The sequence below is a fragment of the Notothenia rossii genome (genome assembly GCF_949606895.1).
Source record: "Notothenia rossii genome assembly, chromosome: 10".
Lineage (NCBI taxonomy): Eukaryota > Metazoa > Chordata > Actinopteri > Perciformes > Nototheniidae > Notothenia > Notothenia rossii.
The window spans coordinates 34,515,850-34,538,308 of record NC_136908.1 but is presented as its reverse complement, the minus strand read 5'-3'; the positions used below and the strand labels follow the sequence as shown (position 1 = coordinate 34,538,308).

General features: G+C 43.3%; 1 protein-coding gene across 1 annotated transcript in view; it reads right to left on the bottom strand.

Moving 5' to 3' along the window:
• Positions 1–22,459, bottom strand: part of LOC307021321 (uncharacterized protein) — a 71,014-nt gene that overhangs the window by 16,962 nt on the left and 31,593 nt on the right. The gene's annotated exons all lie outside the window — the stretch shown is intronic.

The window sequence follows — 22,459 nt, the reverse complement described above, 5'->3', positions numbered from 1 at the left end:
GCGTAAGAATGGTCAGAGGAGGCTGATGCACTCCCTGCGATCCAATGCTGGGCAGCTGCTTCAGGAGTCCGCCGACATTCGTCAGTGTGCTGTGGAGTTCTACAAAGAGCTCTACAGAACAGAGTTCCAGGCTGAGCCAGAGGTGGCGCAGTCGTTCTATGAGGGTCTTCCTAACGTCCCTGAGGAGGACCATGCTGAGCTGGAGGCGGAGCTCTCTGCCCAGGAGCTGCAGGAGGCCCTGCAGAGCATGCAGAGTGGGAAGGCTCCTGGCATAGACGGCCTGCCTGCAGACTTCTATAAGGCTCTCTGGCTGGTTATAGGTGACGACCTGCTGAGTGTGCTCAGAGACAGTCTAAGTAACGGGAGGTTGCCTCTGAGTTGCAGGAGAGCTGTGCTCACTCTCCTCCCTAAGAAAGGAGACCTGCAGGAGATTAAGAACTGGCGTGCTGTGTCTCTACTCTGTACCGACTACAAGCTGCTTTCCAAAGTGTTAGCGACGAGGCTGAGAAAAGTGATGGAGCATGTCATTCACGTAGACCAGACATACAGATGTAGCGATTCATTTCAGACAGTTTGAAACGCGAGGGCCGTGATTGGTACGTGATCTGCCCTCGCTCAAGGGAAAACCTCCAGCTTGACTTGAGACCGCCCCCGTGATAGATAAATGTAATTATAATGAAGCCAGCTGCAATGGATCATTGATCCACCCAGGGGGTGCAGTGGGGTTCCACACTGGAGGTCATGTGAAATAAAGTCAGATACAGTACGCTGGATGTACAGCGGAACTTTGTTAAGATCCATATGTCACGGATATCATACTCTGTGCTAAATAAGAGACATGTAATCATTTACAAAACATCACCATGTTGTTATTTAACAAAATAAGTTTGTTATTCGAAAAAAACGAACGGGAGGAAATGCAGCCCGGCTCTCGATTTTTAATCCTAATTTAATCGTCATCTTCACCACGATCATTTATGTTTATGTTCACCGAATTGACATGAAATCACTGACACATATGAATATACTGTATTCAACTTCATTAAAACCTTATTAACGTGCCTAAACTCAGTAATTGAGATGAGATTGTTATTCACGTCGGTGATAATGATGTTCGTTTACGCCAATCAGAATGCACCAAACTTAATGTGGCGTCGGTGTGTAGTTATGCTAAAACAATGTCGGACACCGTAATCTTCTCTGGTCCCCTCCCCAATCTGATCAATGATGACATGTATAGCCGCATGTCATCATTTCAGCGCTGGTTGTCTTGGTGGTGCCCAGCAAACAATGTGGGCTTCGTAAATAATTGGACAGCCTTCTGGGGAAAACCTGGTCTGATTAAGAGAGACGGCATTCATCCTACTTTGGAAGGTGCACATCTCATTTCTGCAAACATTTCAGGGCTTTGTGGACTTAATCCATGACAAACTGGAGTTGAGACCAGGAGGCAGAGTCGCAGTCTTACACGCTTCTCTGCGCTCTCTCCTAGGCAGTCATCCATAGGAATCCCGAACCCAATAAAATACCCAATATTAACGGTGTGTCGGTCTGCCCAAGGACAATTTAAGGTAAAACCTAATAGAGGTGTCATACATAATAACCTAATAAAAGTAAATGTAACAACTACTACAGTGCAACAAAACAGGAAGATTAAATGTGGTCTCTTAAACATAAGATCTCTAGCATCCAAAGCAATATTGGTAAATGATTTAATATCAGATTATAATATTGATATATGCTGTCTCACTGAAACTTGGTTGAGACATGAAGAATATGTCAGCATAAATGAGGCCACTCCACCCAGCCATATCAATACTCATATCGCCCGAGGCACGGGCCGAGGAGGTGGAGTTGCAGCAATCTTTGACTCAAGTTTACTTATCAATACTAAACAAAAATTTAATTATACCTCCTTTGAAAGCCTCGTTTTTAGTCTTACGCATCTGACCTGGAAAACTTTGCAGCCAATCTTATTTGTTACAGTGTACCGTGAAACAGGTCCTTATTCAGAATTCTTATCAGAATTCTCTGAGTTTTTATCAACTTTGGTACTTAAAACAGATAAAGTAATTATCGTAGGTGACTTTAATATTCATGTTGACGATGATAAAAATAGCCTTACTGTTGCATTTAACTCTATATTAGATTCTGTTGGTTTCTGTCAGTGTAAATAAACCAACCCACTGCTATAATCACACTAGGGGTTTCACAACTACCAATATTTACTAGTCGACACGTTTTTCAAAATAGCAGTCCAGTGCGCAACAGCGCATTGCGCAACACTTCGCTGTCCTCCACGATAACGTCCACCTTTCCATATTTGTGGTTTGGTTTGAACACCAACGCATCGACATGTGAGGGAAGGAGGCTTGACCGCTTTCGGGTGACAGTGTTGCCTGCCAGGGAAAAAACCCTCTCATTCGGGGTGGCTGGAATAGCCAGGTAGCTCCTCGAAAGCGGGGGAAGCGGTGCACGTTTTCTGCCCACCACTCCAGTGGATTATCCATTGTGGGGATATGCGGTGTCCGCTGGCAGTAATCCCGTAGCTCATCATCTGCATCACTGTTGACCCGTGTTTTCTTGCTGTTCGTTTGCCTCTGTTCAGTGCTGACGCCGGTCCGTTGCTCACGGGTGCTAGCATTACTGCTAGTGCTAGCTGTTGGCAGCGGGTGTTTCATCTTCAGATGGTTGCGCATAGCAGATGCATTTGTATTGTACTTCAGTACAGCTGTACACAACTGACACTTCACTGTGGAGTTGGTTACATCTTCGTTGAAGTACTTACATACATAAGAATGTCGGACGTGTTTTGGAGCATTTTGCAGCACCTCGTTTACCTCCATTTTTTTCACGACTAGTTGACTAGGGCCTACAGCGCCAACTAGTGGTAAAGGTAGTCGACTAGTCGACTAGTCGATTAGTTGGTGAAACCTCTAAATCACACTCAACCTTGTTCTGACTTATGGTATTGAAATTGAGCAACTATTATTCGAACCGCATAATCCTGCTTTATCCGACCATTTCTTAGTAACTTTTGAAGTACTGTTACTAGACTACAAAGCATTAGCCAAAAGCTCCTGCAGCAGAAACCTATCTGTTAGTCCTATAGCCAAATTTAAGGAAGAGATTCCACCAATACTTAACTCGATAGCATGTCTGCATGTAAGGGAGGAAACTTATACAAAATCTACACCACCCCAAATTGATCATGTTGTTGATAGTGCTACAGATGCGCTGCGAATAAAATTAGACTCTGTTGCTCCTTTGAAAAAGAAGAAAATAAAACAACATAGATTAGCTCCATGGCATAATGCCGAAACCCACAAAATAAAGCAAAAGTCGAGAAAACTTGAAAGGATATGGCGTTCCACTAAACTTGAAGAATCTCGTTTAATTTGGCATATCACTCTCAATGAATATAAGAAAGCACTGCGTAAAGCGAGAGCAGCCTACTACTCTTCATTAATAGATGAGAATAAGAATAATGCAAGATTTCTTTTCAGCACTGTAGCCAGGCTGACAGAGAGCCACAGCTCGACTGAGCCTTCTATTCCCATAGCACTCAGTAGTAATGATTTTATGTGCTTTTTTAACGTATTGTTACTCTTAGAAACAAAATCAATGACCTCTTGCCTTTGACCAATATACTATTATCAACAGCTCCCGGAAACGTAAGTTCTAATATTACACTAGATAGTAAACTAGAATGCTTTTCAGCCATAAACCTTGAACAATTAAATTCAATGATTCTCTCTTCTAAGCCATCAACGTGTATCTTAGACCCGATACCAACTAAGCTCTTAAAAGAAGTTTTTCCATTAATTAGCACTTCTTTATTAAATATTATGAATATGTCTTTATTATCAGGCTATGTTCCACAATCATTTAAAGTAGCAGTGATAAAACCGCTTCTTAAAAAGCACAACCTCGATCCAGAGGTTTTAGCCAACTATAGACCTATTTCTAATCTTCCGTTCCTCTCAAAAATTCTTGAGAAAGCAGTCGCAAAACAGCTATGTGATTACTTAAAAAACTATGATTTATTTGAAGATTTTCAGTCTGGCTTTAGAACACAACATAGCACAGAGACAGCTCTGGTTAAAGTCACAAATGACATTCTAATAGCCTCAGACAAGGGACTTGTCTCTATTCTTGTTTTGCTCGATCTCAGTGCTGCATTTGATACTATCGACCATGATATCCTATTGCAAAGACTAGAGCACTTAGTTGGCATAAAGGGAACTGCTTTAGGCTGGTTTAGGTCCTATCTATCTAGTTGGGTCCAGGACCTCAATCCCGTGACCATTCTCTGGCTAACATGTTTTGACGATTGATTTGACATCTATGGACCTTTTAGAAAAAATTTAGAAACACGGTCCCTCGAAAATTTGCCGGCATTTTTTGCTAGGGGGCCAAATCCACAATGGCCGCCGGCGCCATCTTGAAAAATTTACTTTTGAACCAGAGCACCTACAATCAAGTGTAAATACACTTTTTGCACTGAATCTACCATGGGGAAACCGATTCTGACATCATTTTGACGTTATAACATCATTTTTACCCAGATATCCAAGATGGCTGCCATATGCTGGAGTGAAAAGTAACATAAAATGAAAGCGAAGGCACCACTCGACCGAGAGCTTTTAATCAAGAATGAGCATTATATATATACGAATAATTATACTCATTGTGTATTGTACATTCAATTATACATTGTACATTTAGCTAATTGTGTCTTATTTTTTGTATATTTCCAGAGACAGAGTGATCAGCATATGAACAGCGTATAAACAGCGCAGCTTAGGACGATATCAAAAGTTCCATGTGTTCTTCAGTGTGGAGGGTTTTGCGATAAAGCCGCCGGTGCCATTTCTGCAGCTGTGTGGGCCAATCTTGAACAGAAGGCGCTGTTATGGAGTGGTCTGGACAAGTTCGGGACCGTCCATTCAACCGTGGATTGGGGTAAAGGTCACAGTGGACAATGTGTCCATGATACGTGTAGGTTCACCCTATCAAGCGCGAAGAAACTGGAGCAGGCCATCGAAAGAAAGAAGAAACAAGAGGTTGAATGCCAAGCTCAGTCATCATCTGTGTCTGATGTTCCTTCTCCAACTGCACCTCCAGCAGCCAAACGACTGCGATCTACTCTAGGGGCGATACACGATAAAACCAAATGTGTTTGGTGTTGCAAGGCGGAGACGACCAAGCACCCAGAATCAAAGCTGAATCTCATTTCATATGATCATGCATGGGCGGCCTTTAAGAGTCATACAGTGGCCCTGTACGATCCGGTGATGCGTGACAGAATAAACTGCCTGATTGATTCTGCAGGTGATCAACCCTACGCACTTGAGATTAGATATCACCATAAATGCTGGTTGAAACATGTTCGTACATATCAGAAGATGACTGATGACGACAAGCTACCACTCATGAACAATGTAAGTCTGCGCGAAGCTCAGACCATCTTCTAAGAACCATATCAGATTTATTATCTTTGAGGAACATGAGCTACGGTCACTGCAAAGCCTCCTCCGAGACTACAGCTCGATCGTGTCTCGGTATGGCTTCCAAACATCTGGAGTCAAGTCTTCCTACATAAAAGACATCCTGATCCGGGAATTTGAGGACAAGATTGGATTCCATTCCCGCCCTCAGAAGAACCATAGTGACCTAGTTTATGACACATCTGGGTGTGGTTCATATGTCGAAGCAGCGCTATCCTCCATTGGTGTTAGCAGTGAGCAGCTGGTGCACAATGTGGCCGCCCGACTGCAGGCTGATATCAAGGCAGTACAACTCGTCCCGTGGCCGCCGAGAGTTGATGAGCTTGAGGAGGAAGAAGAGCTCTCCCCTCTCATGGTACAGCTGCTATCGTCTTTGCGGGGCAAGAAGGAGTTAGATCTGTCTCCCAGCACACTCTCTCTCACGTCAATCATCACGCAGTATGTCACAAAGCGACCAACTACTACCACCATCAATGCCACAGTCACCCTTCATGGTATAACTCGTAGCAAGGAGCTCGTCGACTCCTTTCACAAGCTTGGAATAGGTATAAGCTACCCCAATGTGCTCCTGCTGCGAGATATCTGGGCTATGCATGACCTTGAACGATGCGCAGTGTGCCCCAACGAGATCGCGGAGGGGAAGCCCAGTGTTAGCATTATCGACAACGATGACTTCCACAACGACACGCTGACGGGAGGGGCAACATCTCCGCCAACATGTGCTACGTGCCAACTACCTGGCCTACCTAGCGCGCCACCCTGCCCTGAGGAAGCATCCGTCTCCACTCGGGCATGGGTGGGAGCTGGTGGGTGGCCGCTGTCGCCCTGTTCGTCACACACTTCCTGCTCTTCCGGTGACCCTACCTGCACCAGGAGAAGCTGACGATAGCGAAGAAGATGACAACGAATGGGATGAAGACGGATCCAATGATGAACAGAGGAGCGTATATTCGTCGGAATCTGATTCTTCCGAATACAGTGCATCTGAAAGCTCCGATTCAGATTAGATTAACCATATAGCTTGGCTTCCTAAGCTACAGAACATTATCAGTGACGTTTAAGTTAGAAATGTATGCAGTACTGTGATTATTTTCATTTATGGAAGTACCATATTATGTGACAATTATACATTGTATAACTGTTTTATAAGTTTGTTTTCATTTGTTTTTAGTTACAACTATTAAAGATAGATTTTGTTATCATACACTATGAATTGCTTTCATTTTATGTTACTTTTCACTCCAGCATATGGCAGCCATCTTGGATATCTGGGTAAAAATGATGTTATAACGTCAAAATGATGTCAGAATCGGAATCCCCATGGTCAAATCAGTGCAAAAAGTGTATTTACACTTGATTGTAGGTGATGGGGTTCAAAAGTTACTTTTTCAGATGGCGCTGGCGGCCATCTTGGATATTTTGGTCAAAACTACATTTTATCGTCAAACTGATGTCAGAATCGGTTTCCCCATGGTAGATTCAGTGCAAAAAGTGTATTTACACTTGATTGTAGGTGCTCTGGTTCAAAAGTAAATTTTTCAAGATGGCGCCGGCGGCCATTGTGGATTTGGCCCCCTAGCAAAAAATGCCGGCAAATTTTCGAGGGACCGTGTTTCTAAATTTTTTCTAAAAGGCCCATAGATGTCAAATCAATCGTCAAAACATGTTAGCCAGAGAATGGTCACGGGATTGAGGTCCTGGACCCAACTAATCTGAACGCTCTCAGTTTGTACGTGTCAACGATGAATCTTCCATGCAAACCAAAGTTAGCCATGGAGTGCCACAGGGCTCAGTGCTTGAACCTATTTTGTTCACACTATATATGCTTCCGTTAGGCAATATTATAAGGAATCATTCTGTAAACTTTCATTGTTATGCGGATGATACTCAACTATATTTATCAATCAAGCCTGATGAAATTAATCATCTCAATAAAATTCAAGACTGCCTCAAGGACTTAAAAACATGGATGACCTTACATTTTTTGATGTTAAACACGACCAAAGCTGAAGTTATTGTACTTGGCCAGAAGAATCTACGAAAACAAATTATCTAAAGATATACTAACTATGGATGGCATTAATTCGGCCTCCATTGAGACTGTAAGGAATCTTGGTGTTATATTTGATCAGGATTTATCCTTTAACACACACATAAAATCAATCTCAAGGACCGACTACTTCCATCTACGTAACATTGCAAAAATCAGGCATATCTTGCCTCAAAACGATGCAGAGAAACTAGTCCATGCATTTGTTACTTCAAGGCTGGATTATTGTAACTCCTTATTATCAGGGTGTACCAAGAAGTCAGTCAATTCGCTTCAGCTGATTCAAAATGCTGCAGCTCATGTACTAACCAGAGTTAGGAAAAGGGACCACATTACTCCTGTTCTGGCTGCCTTACACTGGCTTCCTATAGAACACAGGATAGAATTTAAAATTCTTCTTCTCGCGTAAAAAACCCTTAATGGGCAGGCGCCATCTTACCTTAAAGAACTCATTATACGCTACTGTCCTACTAGGGCAGGGGTCTGCAACCTTTTTGACCAAAAGAGCCATTTTGCTCCTTTTTCCAAAACATTTTTTTGTCTGGAGCCGCAAAACATATTTCATAGCTTGATAGCTAATAAAGTTGTATTTATTGTTATATCAGACAAAAACTACGTTTTTTTGTGCATGTATTAGGCTATTTATTACATTATATAGAACTGTTAACCTCTAATAAGAAACAAATAACTCCTATAAGGAGAATTAAAAATAATACACAGGCCTACTTTAAAATAAATGAAAGACAGCACTTGGGGAGTCCTCTGCACATTTGAAGGAAAATTTTTTTTTATTAAAATGGGCCCACTTTGAAATAAATAAAACATATAGCTGCAGCCTAAAAAGAGTTAAAGGTAGGGTAGGTAAGAATGGCGAAACCAGCTCGAGTGCGCTAGAATTTGAAAATACACAACCGGAAAAAATATGCCTCTTCCTTCAGACTTTCTTACAGAGTCCCTCCTCCAACACACACGAACGCGCATCATCAATGAGGCCACGAGATAAGTTTGTGTCAGATGGAAGGCTGAGAGGCAGGTAGGCCATCCAATCATTTTAGCCGGGCCGGCTAAAATGCCGTGCTTTTTACAGCGCTACGGCTTCCAGAGATTAATTTTTGTATGTATTTATTGTCAAAGCATTTAATATATTCATTGCTATCGGGACGTTAAGAGCATTCCATGGAATATAACAAAAAGTGTTTTATGAAATAAATTACATACCCCATTGAATTATGACTGAAGATTGTCAGCTGTCTTCCTCTCTCTTGTTGTTCCTCGATACGTAAAGGCTGCAGCACCGTTGACAACTTCTCTCTACACATCAAACATACCGGTAAACCAGCATCGTTTGCTGTGAAAGCATATAACTCAGTCCACACAGAATTAAATCCTGTGTTCCTCCGGTACTTTTCTTTGATTTATCCATAGTTTGCTCATCGAGCCGGGGGTCAGGTTATTCACCCGCAGGAAAAGGCGCTCGCGCGGGACCGTAGCAGGATGTGACGCATATTTTAGTTGACCTAATTAAAACCGTTTTGTTTTTTATTTATGTATCACAGTATCACCTCAAAATACAAGATACGAAACATTTTCAACCATGTAACAAAATATAAATAGTCCTACAAATACTTTTATTTTATTTCCTTCTTATTTTTGTCTAAGCTCAAGGGAGCCAGAGGGGGGGGCTTAAAGGGCCGCATGCGGCCCGTGGGCCGCGGGTTGCCGACCCCTGTACTAGGGCATTGCTTTCCAAGAATGCAGGGTTGTTGGTTGTTCCTAGAGTCTCTAAAAGTACAATGGAAGCCAGAGCCTTTTCTTATCAAGCTCCACTTTTGTGGAATCAGCTTCCAGTTTGTGTTCGGACGGCAGACACCCTATCCGTTTTTAAGAGTGCGCTTAAGACCTTCCTTTTTGATAAAGCTTATAGTTAGGGCTGATTAGATTCAGCCCCTAGTTTTGCTGATCTAGGCTTAATTTGTCGGGGGACATCTTACTTCTTCCTTCTCTCTGTCTATACCTGTGTACTCTCATGTTCCGATTAACCCAGCTTCCCCAAATTTCATTCTTTTTGGTGTCTATATACGCCGGGATCCGGAGTCATGGATGATCCTGCGGTCCTGTGTCATGGATCGCGAGTCCTTGATCTTGAGTCGTGGCTGTGGTCCTGGATCATAAGTCCTGGATGGATATCCTCGTGGATTCATCTTCCTATTATACACACATGCATTTCCAAACATTTGGACTACCTATGTTGCAAATGTATTATCTTTTCAATTTACACACGGCATCTATTGCACGTCTGTCAGTCCTGGGAGAGGGCGCCCTCCTCTGTTGCTCTCCCTGAGGTTTCTCCCGTTTTTCCCTTTAAACTGTGGGTTTTCTCCAGAAGTTTTTCCTTGTACGATGTGAGGGTCTAAGGACAGAGGGTGTCGTATTGTCATAATGATATTCTGTACAAACTGTGAAGTCCACTGAGACAAATGTAACATTTGTGATATTGGGCTATATAAATAAACATTGATTGATTGATTGATTGATAATTCACCAAAAATATGTATATTTTAAATGGAGCTTCGTCGGTCGATCAGGATCCCAAAGCGTAGCGTATTACATGGCCACATTCTCAAAAAAGTAACGACATGACTCCTAATATTAATTGAAATGCTTTTATGGATTTCGAAAATGTTTTTATTGATTTAAAAAATTAGTTGTATGTATTGATTTAAATTGACATGCATCCGCTAAGAAAAATAGTCCGTTGTTACCGTTTTTTTAAACAGTCTGAATGAAACGGCAGCTCTCAGCTGTGTATTTACACAACTAATGGCCCATCAACCACAGCTCTCTCCCCCCCTCCCCCCCTGATCTTTGTTCTCCAGCAGCTAAATTAACTGTAGGTTACTCTGAGTGACCATAGACTGTATGTGACAAGCTTACAGTTAGTGACGTAACAACACCATAAAAGCTGGTGGGTTGAAAGCAATACGGGAGGTAAAAATAACTACAATAATTGTGATTTATTTATTGTGGCTTTTATGTTTTTAGGTATAAAATGTTATGTAATTCAGGCTTATAGTTCACCCTTCTCTAAAAGCCTTCAACAATGACAATATTCATAGTAATTTAATAAATCCTTCCAACACACATTGTAAAAAATTGCCTACTGTAAGTTAAGAAATCATTCCAATATGTACATCTTCTGATGTAACAACAACAACATTATAAATAGTAACATAGCTGAACATGGTATTGCACATTTAGCTTTGAGTGTTACTGACCTGAGATGTTTTTATTACATGAATTAAGGTGACTGAGGCTTTTTAACATACAGGGATGCAAACTCATCAGGTATGAAAAAGGTGACAAGGATCCGAGCCCCCGGCTCCCACCCTACGGAATAACAGAGGATTTTAGCAGTCAGAACAACTAAAGCAGCAGTGTTAATAATAACAAAACGCCAAAGAGTCACATCTAATAGAAATATATAAAAGCATTTATTTTAAAGTGTGTAGCAGTCAGTTTATAATTTTGGCAGCACTGTTGAGCATTTTGAAAATGTATTTTCATGCCTCTGTGCAAGGCTTCAGTCTTTTTATCTTTATAGCCACATGGTGTAAAGTAACTAAGTTCATAAACTCAACAAGTACTATACTTGGGCACAGTTTTGAGATACTTGTACTTTATTTAAGTGTTTCAATGTTTTGCTACTTTGTTCATCTAGTCCACTACAGTTCAGAGGTACATGCTGTACTTTTCCTCCACTCCATGTATGTAATACCTTTAGTTACTTTACAGATGTGGATGAATGATGTGAAATATAATCAAGTGTTAAATCAGACTTTAGTTCCACCTGGAGTAAATCCACAAGCTACCCTGCAGTATACAAAGTCATTCAAACTAGCTGCACCTTTACCAGCTTTGAGAACACTTTCATGATCAATCATTATAAAACATATCATATCTATTATTCTGAAATGGACCAATCTGCACAATGACTACTTTTACTGTCGCTACTTTCACTATATTTTGATGATAATACTTTTCTACTTTTACTTGAGGAACATTTTGAATGCAGGACTTTTACTGTAACAGAGTATTCCTACACTCTGGGACTATTACTTTTACTCAAGTACAAGATCTGAGTACTTCTACTTTTACTCAAGTACAAGACCTGAGTACTTCTACTTTTACTCTAGTACAAGATCTGTGTGCTTCTACTTTTACTCAAGTACAAGATTTGAGTACTTCTACTTTTACTCTAGTACAAGATCTGTGTGCTTCTACTTTTACTCAAGTACAAGATCTGAGTACTTCTACTTTTACTCAAGTACAAGGCCTGAGTACTTCTACTTTTACTCAAGTACAAGATCTGAGTACTTCTACTTTTACTCAAGTACAATATATATATACTTATACCACCTCTGTTTATAGCCTATGAAAAAAACTATTAGAAATAGAAGGCTAAAGCTAACGTTAGCAGATAGTGACAATGTGTGCTAGCTAGCTAGCTCAACGATTCCTTAAATAATATTGCCACAGAAAAACTTTTCAGTTCACATCACGAACTGCCGCTCCTACAGGGAGCTCTGCTCTGAACACCTGAATGGCCCGTTCTAACAGCTGTTCACCAGCGGTCCAGTCTGTGCCACAGTGACTCCGGACGCACAGTTAATATTAACGAACGCACCCGTAGTTAATGTAGCTGCTGAAGCTAGACCATCATCTCGGAGCAGCAGAGCCTTATTATACATCCATGAGCAGAGCCGACAGGCAGGAAGACTCGAGCACACAGCTCGTACTTCATTATAATATATAAAAAAAGAACACCATGCGTGTCATGATGGCACATAACAGCTCACGGCCGCAGATTACTCCGGGTCCCAGACCCCCCCATACCCCAAAAATATTTTTATTGCAGATCTACATGAATCACACAAACGACTTATTTTGGATTCAAAACGGCGAATTTCGCCGAAAGGTGACAAGTTTGCATCACTGAACATAGACAGAGCACAACTGAAACATAACATCTGAGATGTAACAACATAATACACTTTTTGGGGATGCTTGGGATGTGAGGAGTGAGGGACACGGCTTAGAACGGGTGTGTCGCCTGGCAGGACAGGAGAGTGTGTGCACCAGTCTGCCTTGATCTATGAATTCATGTCCGTGACACTCACTGCTGCCCACAGCTGTTTTATAGAAGGAAATTCCTTCACTTCATGAAAGTGTTTTAACCACACACACCTCTACACACACATGACGGGGGTTATTTTCCCCATAAGGAACAAGTCGCTGCAAACTATCCCGCTTATTACATGGCCACATTCTCAACAAAGTAACGACATGACTCCCAATATTAATTTAAATGCTTTTATGGATTTAGAAAATGTTTTTATTGATTTAAAAAATAGTTGTATTGATTTAAAAAATAGTTGTATGTATTGATTTGTATTGACATGCATCCGCTAAGAAAAATAGTCCGTTGTTACCGTTTTTTAAACAGTCTGAATGAAACGGCAGCTCTCAGCTGTGTTTACACAACTAATGCCCCATCAACCACAGCTCTCTCCCCCCCTCCCCCCCTGATCTTTCTTCTCCAGCAGCTAAATTAACTGTAGGTTACTCTGAGTGACAAGCTTACAGTTAGACACAACACTGTCATTGCAAGTGACCCTCAGTTAGTTGACTTTTATGTTCAACTGCTAAATTCGTTACTGATAAAAAAGGGCTTCTACTGTACCTAATTACCTGAATACTAGAACCGCCAGAGGTTTTTGTATAGGCCTACCTAAACCTGTCAAATCCCGCTATTAGAATGCCATTTTTAACAACATAGGGTGCTACATAACACACTTTCAGGAAAAGTCACGGACTGGGAGACTTTAATATTTGATTGAAAAAAAGTTACATTGCACACACACAACACACATCACACAAATTGACCCGATTGGCGGTTCTAGTGTTAAATAAAATCACTAATTAATGAAACCAGTTCAATACGCATTATTCTTATTCTTATCATTCTTTATGAGCGCTGAAGTAGTCTTAAAATCAGATCTGTTTTTTAAATGAAATCTGATGGCAGGCAGTTAGCTCTGATCACCTATGATAAATGCGCCACACCTAATCTGGCCATTCAGCCACAGAGGTCCCTCTATACAAATCAAACTGTAGACGGTGTGAAAGCGCCTATTGTTTTAAATAATGGTCGGAATGTGACCTGTGAGCCTTCTGAATTACCGTGGGACAGCACATTCTAAACTAAAATGTTCAATCAATAAAGTAACATCTTATCTTATCTTATCTTAATAATATCTTCATATTAATAATAATAATAAATCATATAGTATGTGTCCGAAAGGGAGCAGGAGGAAGCAAACACAAAAATATACAAAAAATATACTGCATATTAAAGCAAACGATTGTAAAGGTAAAAGTATGAGCATAACAAATAAAGAAGTGTAATGTAAACATTTACATTATAATTATGATTATTTAATATATAAAGACTATATATTATTGAATTACAAGATTAAATATACTTTAGTTGATCTAAAATATTGATGTGTTCAAATGCTCTTCAAAACACAACTGAAAGTCCATTAAAACTTGTCTTTCTGTATTTGTGAATGAAGCGCCATCTCCTGGTTAAAACCTGAAATTGAAAATCTGGCAACGCCCTCTTGGAAAATAGTGGGAGGGCTTAACATTCCTCTATACTGGTCTTAGGCAGGTCGTAGGCAGGAAGCTGTAAGCTGGAGTCTGAAATTCAGTGCTACATCTGTACTGTGTACCCAGCAGGTTGATAACTGACAACGTGACTCGAATTAGAGATGTTTTGGACCTCTCCGGTTCATTGGGCTGTGAGCTTGGTCTGATTTCTCTAGACCAAGAAAAGGCTTTTGACCGAGTTGAACACCAGTACTTGTGACAGACGCTGGAAGCTTTTGGGTTCAGCTCTGGTCTCATAGCCAAGATCCAGGTCTTGTGACATTGAGAGTGTACTGAAGATAAACGGTAGTTTTTTTGCTCCTTTTGAAGCTCAGAGAGGAGTCCGACAGGGCTGCTCTTTGTCCGGGATGCTCTACTCCCTGGCCATAGAGCCCTTTTAACACCGGTTAAGGTCAAAGTTACAGGGTTTCTCTTTTCCCTGCTGTAGGGATGTTTTTAAATTGTCTGCGTATGCGGATGACACAATGGTCTTTGTTAAAAAACAAGATGACATCAATGTTTTAACTGAAACTGTGAGCAATTTTTGCAAAGTCTCATCTGCTCGAGTCAACTGGGGGAAAAGTGAGGCCTTAGCAGTAGGAGAGGGCAGTATTGACAGTTTGTTGTTACCTGGGGGCCTTGGTTGGAAAAGGGCAGGGGTAAAGTATCTGGGTATTTATCTTGGTGATGACACGTTTTGTTTGAAAAACTGGGACGGGCTTATAGAGAAAGGCCGGTTAAAGAAGTGGAAGTGGATCCTTCTCAAACTTTATTTTAAAGGGCGTATTCTTATTTTAAACAACCTTGTTTCCTCCATGGTGGCTCACCGGCTGGCATGCACCGACCCACCCGTAAACCTGCTGTCCAGGGTGCAGGCTCTCATGGTGGACTTCTTCTGGGACCGCATGCACTGGGTCCCTCAGAACATCCTGTTCCTGCCAAAGGAGGAGGGGGGACATGGCCTGGTTCACCTGGAAAGCAGAGGGGCTGCTTTCAGGCTCCGGTTCGTCCAGAGGTTCCTGACTGGACCTGCTGACCTGGTTTGGAGACCCGTAGCTCGGGCCTTATTGGAACGCTGTGGTGGGCTGGGTCTGGCTGGGTCTGGCTGAGTCGCTGTTCCTAATGGACCTGAAAGGATTACGCCTGAACAATCTCTCGGGTTTCTATGGAGGTCTCTTCAAGGTGTGGGGACTACTCAAAAAAGAGAGACCAGAGTGCTGTGGCTCACTGTTCTGGCTCCTCAGAGAGCCGGTGGTCCGTGGATCTCGGTTTGTGTGCGGAGTAGGACCTTCTCTACAACAGAGACTCTGTGAGGAGAGGATCCTCACGCTGGGCCAGGTGGTGGAGGTGTGTGGCCTCCGTCTGGACAACGCTGCAGGCCTGGCCTCACGTCTGAGCCTCAGGTCAGTCCGGGTGGTCAGCCTCCTGCTGCAGAGCTGGAAACAGCAGCTCAGCCAGTCAGAGCTAGCGCTGATCGCTGCTCACTGTGACGGACTGAAGTCTCCAAATGACAAGTGCGTAAATGCGTTTGTTTCAGTTATCAACCCTACAGTGTCTGACGCCTGTCCTTTCTGTGTACAGAGGGAAACCATTTTTCATTGTTTTACGGAATGTGGTCGACTCCTTTTTCTTTTTCAGTTACTCACTCAGATGTTGATTTTGTTTAATGTGGTTTTTTCTAAGACAATGTTCATTTTGGGTTGTAGGTACAGTCAGAAGCAAAAGTGCAAAAGTCAGCTTTTGAATTTTTTGTTGGGGCAGGCTAAAATGGCCATTTACCTCAGCAGGAGGAATGAAGTCGCGGAATCATTGGATACCGATGCAGTTTCGATTTTCAAGCGGATGGTTAAAGCAAGACTGAAAGCGGACTACGGTTACTTTTGCTGAACAAAAAATGTGGGAGAATTTGAGGCCATGTGGTGCCTTAAAAATGCTTTGTGTTCTGTGGAGAATGAGGATCTTATTTTCAGTCGTTGTCTGAACTGACAATGTGTGTCAATGTGTCTATTTGGTTATTTGCTTTGTGAATAAAAGTGGTTTGAAAAATCCCCAAAAAATCTCTCTCTCTCTCTCTCGTCTGTGTGGGGGGCGGGGCATCTCGCTCACAGACTCGCTGCACTGCTGCAGCGTCGTGCACACAGAGATCCGCCGGTGGAGAAAATCTAATCTACAGAGCTCGATGCGGTCAATGCTCGTTTCCCATAACTATTTTCGCGGAAACACAAGCAATCTGTCCATCAGCTGGCCAAGTGGCGTACGCTGTAAGCATGGACACCAGGACGCTCCCGTGCGCTCCGGGGATATCAGGACCGCTGATAGCCGCTTCTCCCGCACTCGGTCCGGGAACCGAGGGGTCAGCGGAACTGGTGGGAAAACGTATAACAGCACCCTGGGCCACGGCCGATGTGCGAGCGCTTCTACCCCCAGAGGGGGGTGATCCTGCGCTCTGCGAATCCCTAGGTTCAATTTGCCGGGAATATATATTGCTCTGATGGAGAGCGCGCCCAGAACAGCAGCCGCCTGGTTGCGTTCAGAAGCTGCGCAGATCGTACTCCTCCCTGGCGATTGAGGTAGGCTGCCGTGGCCCTGTTGCCAGTGATGTGCTGTAGTGGTCGTCATGGTGACGAGCCACGCCATCGCCCTCGCTGCCGCTGCCCGTGAGGCGAAAGGGCTGCGAGGGAGCCTCCACACTCTGCATTTCACTCCGGCTCTCATCAAATAATATTCAAATATATTATATATACATATATATATCTAATTATATAGAATAAATAAAACAAATACATTTAATTATAACAAAGTAATTAAAATCACACACAACCAAAGCAACCAATTAAATAGACTCAGGCTGGAAAACAGAGCTCTCTCTCTCATATATATATATATATATATATATATAAATAAATAAATATGAGCACACATTGTCTCACAAGCAAAAAAAACCTCCTTAAAACAACAATCAAGTGTACAGTCCACTGTCCATACAAAGACGCAGATGCCTCAACAGGCCATATCCAAATCTGTATTTCCAACATTTCGAGCAAGGAACACCAACAGTGCAGTTTAAGGTTGGTCGTATTGCTAGCTTTTGTTGCTACCTTTTTAAAACAAATGTGACACACCGCACGGCTCATTCAAGTCTGTAGGTTCTCCTTGTTGATTTGGCTTAAATCCAAAATATTCCCACGCCGGAGATGTGGTATTAGGTTTTGCAACGAATCCCATTTAACTTCAAATTCCCCTCGAGAAAGTCACACGTTGTCTCCTGCTTGTCTCTATATTATTAATTTGGCTGCTACACCGCTGCACGTGGAGTGTCCTGACCTGGCTGTGTCATGGGCTGTGTGTGAGCCCCGCCCCTCACAGCGCGCAGGGCCGGCAGACACAGTGCGCCTGGCTAAAATGCTGGTCACATCTTTATGTAAACAAACACGCATGTAAACGGCAATTTATCGAGCTCAGAAAAGTTAGCGAGTCCATTTTTATTTCTCGTACGATACGTCTATTTATTGATTATTGCGACAGGCCTACCTACAATATATTTTTCAAATATAGCATGATAGGTCCACTTTAACAAAACCATGAATCCAAAGAGTAGGTAACACGGGGTAATCCAAAGAGTAAGTAACACGAGGTAGCATCCAGACAAAACTGACCGTGACAACATGAAGAGTGACAGGAAAGACAATGAACCGACATGGAACACAGGGGAAGACAAGACTAAATACAAAGAAGGGTAATCACAGAACAAGACACAGCTGGGCAGGGGAGGCAGAAACACAAGGGCAACAGGGGAACACAATCAGATAATCAGACACAGGAGGGAAAACACAGGGAGGAAGACAAGACACAGGGAGAACAGAATTTCCACATCAAATCATGACAAGACAGACAACTAAGATAGTGACAGAAAACTATGATTGTGACAGAACCACCCCCTCAAGTGACGGATTCCAGACGTCCAAAACAAAGTCCAACACTTCCAAAAGGGCGGGTGGAGGGGGTCCGGAGGACGGGTTTGGGCTGACAGCCCGGAGGCACGGCAGAGGACCAGGAAGGGGTCTCGGGCGGACGACCCGGGGGCAAGGCAGAGGAACAGGAGGTGGTCTCGGGCGGACGACCCGGGGGCAAGGCAGAGGAACAGGAGGTGGCAAGGCAGAGGACCAGGAAGGAGTCTCAGGCGGACGGCCCGGTGGCAAGGCAAAGGCAGAGAAGCGGCTAAGGCAGCGGCAGGCATAGTCAGGGAGCCGGGCACAAGGACAGACCGGATTTGTGGCCGACTGGAACACCGGCGGAATAGGATCTGGTGTCGGCAGGACACCCGGCAGAACAGAGTTCGTAGCCAGCAGAGCCAACGGCGTAACAGGAATCCTGGACGGGACATGGGCTGGTGTCAGTGGGAACCCGGACGGAGCAAGTGCTGGTGTCGATGGGACCTCCAACAGGACAGGACATGGTGTTGGCAGGAAATCTGGCGGAGCAGGTGTCGGCGAGACCCCCAACAGGACAGGATATGGTGTTGGCAGGATACCCGGTGGAGCAGGTGTCGGCAGAACCCCCAACAGGACAAGACATGGTGTTGGCAGGAAATCCGGCGGGGCAGGTGTTGGCGGGACCCCCAACAGGACAGGATATGGTGTTGGCAGGATACCTGGCGGAGCAGGTGTCGGAAGAACCCCCAACAAAACCGGACATGGAGTTGGCAGGACTCTCAGTGGAACCCCCAACAACACAGGACATGGAGTTAGCACGACCCTCAGCGGAACCCCCAACGATTCAGGACATGGAGTTGGCAGGACCCTCAGTGGAACCCCCAACGACACAGGACATGGAGTTGGCAGGACCCTCAGCGGAACCCCCAACGATACAAGACATGGAGTTGGCAGGACCCTCAGTGGAACCCCCAACGACACAGGACAGGGAGTTGGCAGGACTCTCAGCGGAACCCCCAACGATACAGGACATGGAGTTGGGATTAGAGAAGGGACATGAGAAGGGACTTGAAAAGTGACTCGAGAGGGGGCTTGAAAAGGGACTCGAGAGGAGACTTGAAAGGTGACTTGAAAAGGGACTCAAGAGGGGACTCAAGAAGGGACTTGAGAGGGGACTCGAGAAGGAGCTTGAGTCGGCGAGACACCCGATGAAGATGGGACTTTAGTCGGCCGGTACGCCAACAGGACACGGGGTTAGCGTTGGCCGGAGAGCCAACAGGAGACGGGGAGCTGAAGTTGGTCGGTACGCCGACAGGGCACGGGGAGCTGGCGTCGGCGGGAGAGCCAACAGGAGACGAAGAGCTGTAGTCGGCCGGTACGCCGACAGGACACGGGGAGCTGGCGTCGGCCAGAGAGCCAGTATTGGAACCGAAACTGGAGCTGGGAACCTTGGCTGCTGGGGCCGGTACTGGAGCCGGAACCATGGCTGCGTGGACCTGAACTGGAGCCGGGACCATGGCTGCATGGGCCGGAACTGGAGCCGGAACCATGGCTGCTGGGGCCAAGTTATTGGAATGATATATTAGATAATAGATAAATAATTACTAAGTAGCAGATGAATGTTATGAAATTGTTTCAGCAGTTCAGTTGTTTAACAGTCTTATTGCCTGCGGGATGAAGCTGTCTCTGAATCTGGTTGTTTTTGTCCGGATGCTGCGGTAACGCCTGCCAGACGGCAGAAGATTGAACAGTTTGTGGGTGGGGTGATGAGGGTCTTTTATAATCCTGAGGGATTTCTTCCTGAGCCGCTGGGAGTAAAGGTCCTCCATGGATGGCAGCTCCGTCCTGGTGATGTTCTCTGCAGTTTTCACCACCCTCTGTAAAGCCTTACGATTAAGGGCGGTGCAGCTGCCGTACCAGGCCGTGATGCAGCCAGTCAGGATACTCTCTATGGTGCACCTGTAGAAGGTCAGGATACTCTCTATGGTGCACCTGTAGAAATTACAGAGTATCCTGGAATCCATGTTGAACCTCCTCAGCCTGCGGAGGAAGAAGAGATGCTGTTGAGCTTTCTTGGTGATGGTGGTGGTGTGAAGATTCCATGTCAGGTCCTCAGTGATGTGGACCCCAAGGAACCTGAAGCTGCTGACTCTCTCCAGCACAATCCCATTTGTATTTTTATTTATTTATAGAAGGACCATGCATACAAAAACATTAATCTCAGCAAAGAGAAGAGATGCAATATGCCAGATTATAGCTAATAGCTCATTTCCATCTGTGGTCCTCAGACATTGATGGCGATGGGGGCGTGTCCCTCTCCCTGCTGCTTCCTGTAATCCACAATCAGCTCCTTTGTTTTGCTGACGTTGAGATGGAGGTTGTTCTCCTGGCACCAAGATGTCAGTTTTCCTACCTCGTCTCGTCGCTGTCTGTGATCTGGCCGATGACGGTCATGTCGTCAACAAACTTCATGATGGTGTTGGAGCTGTGTGTGGCCACACAGTCGTGAGTGAACAGGGAGTAACTAAAGTCTGATTGAAGAGTTGATTATATTTCACATTATTCATCCAGATCTGTAAAGTAACTAAAGGTATTAAATACATGTAGTAAAAGTACATAATTTACCTCTGAACTGTAGAGGAGCAGAATTACAATGAAGCAAAAGTGGAAATACTTAAGTACCTCAATATAATTACAGTACTGGAGTAAATCTACTTACTACCACCACTGCAGGTATTGTATGTGTGCTAGCAGCCCATAATCCACACTATACATAGAATTAATCAATATGAATTCTGTTTCTAATTTGTTTAGTTTTTCCCCTGCAAAATAACAAAAATAAGCTATAAAAATACTGTTAACCTGTTAAGCCCGAGAGACCCCGGTACCGGGGCCCTCCCGCAACATCTTGCAGGAAACAGTGTCTGAGGGCATCTTAACATTTAATAAACTATGAATGTTTTATATCCATCTAACGGGAAAAAACTCATCTAACTGATAACTTGTATTTATTTTTCAACAAAAAAAAAACACAATGCTAACGCTGAGCCTTTGAATTAGCAACGAGCGAAAATTACTAACAGATTACTGCACCGAAACTCACTCATAAAACCTTATTATTTATCCTTTCTGCACATCCAACACATCGATTTGCATCGTGCGATGACACAGAATCGATGGGTACATACATTATCACTCCATGATTAGAACTCGCGACTTTATAAACAAAAACAGACATCAAAACATGTGGCGCTAGGTAGCTAAAAAAACGCTAACATTGCTTACCTGTGTCGTTGTCTGGTCAAAAGTGGTCTTCAATGGCATTAAAACGATAACAACGCTGCTGAAGTTAATCCATAGGTTAATATGGATGTCCCTTTAAAATGATTTCTGATAATCCATAAGCAATAAACCTGTTTTTCCATTTCCAGATGTCAGAGCGAGAGATAGGTTCACTCTGATGCAAACTTGCATGCGCGAAGCCCCCACCTTTTCTTTTGTGTGTGTGGGGAATTTCCCCTTCGATTCTATTGTCTCTAACGGTCAGAAAGAGATGTCAATCACCGAAATCGACCAATGGGTTCCAGAGAAACGGTAAAACCCCCATTTCCACCCAAATCACCTCAGAGGTGGAGTTTGTTTTTGTTAAAACTCTCTAAAAAGGTCAAATGTCACTTGTTTTGCATCAATCTTGATATAGGGTACTTATTATATGCTGTACTTTGGATTCCTAAAGCTTTTAGTCTACCTTACCATCATCCAAGGGTAGTTTTCACTATAAGTAAAAAATAACTGTTTTCAATCTGAATTTTCTTTAAAATAAAAAACATCTATATTGATTCTGACTCTTCTACATCCAACTCACAGGTTTATCATTACTTTGAGAAAAAAGATTATTAATTTAACCCTTTTAGAAGGGAAGATATGGTCATTTGTTCTGGGAATGTCATTTTCGAGCCTGAGACCTGAAAAACAAGCTCAGGGCTTAACAGGTTAAAGAACCGGATCGATAAGCCGTACTTGTAATTGTTTCAATTAGGCCTCATTATTTCACAGTGGCAAAGTACATCTGCCAATACAAGCACTTTTGTTCATTTTCAATCCATAATAAAATATAAAATTATAGTTGGATCTTTTTGTCTTGTTATTACTAGCAGAGAAAATGTAATGTTTGTACAACTATATACAATTAATTCTACCAATCTCGGTGGGAACCGGGGGCTCGAAAATATTTCCAATTACACAAGGGCGGCCTG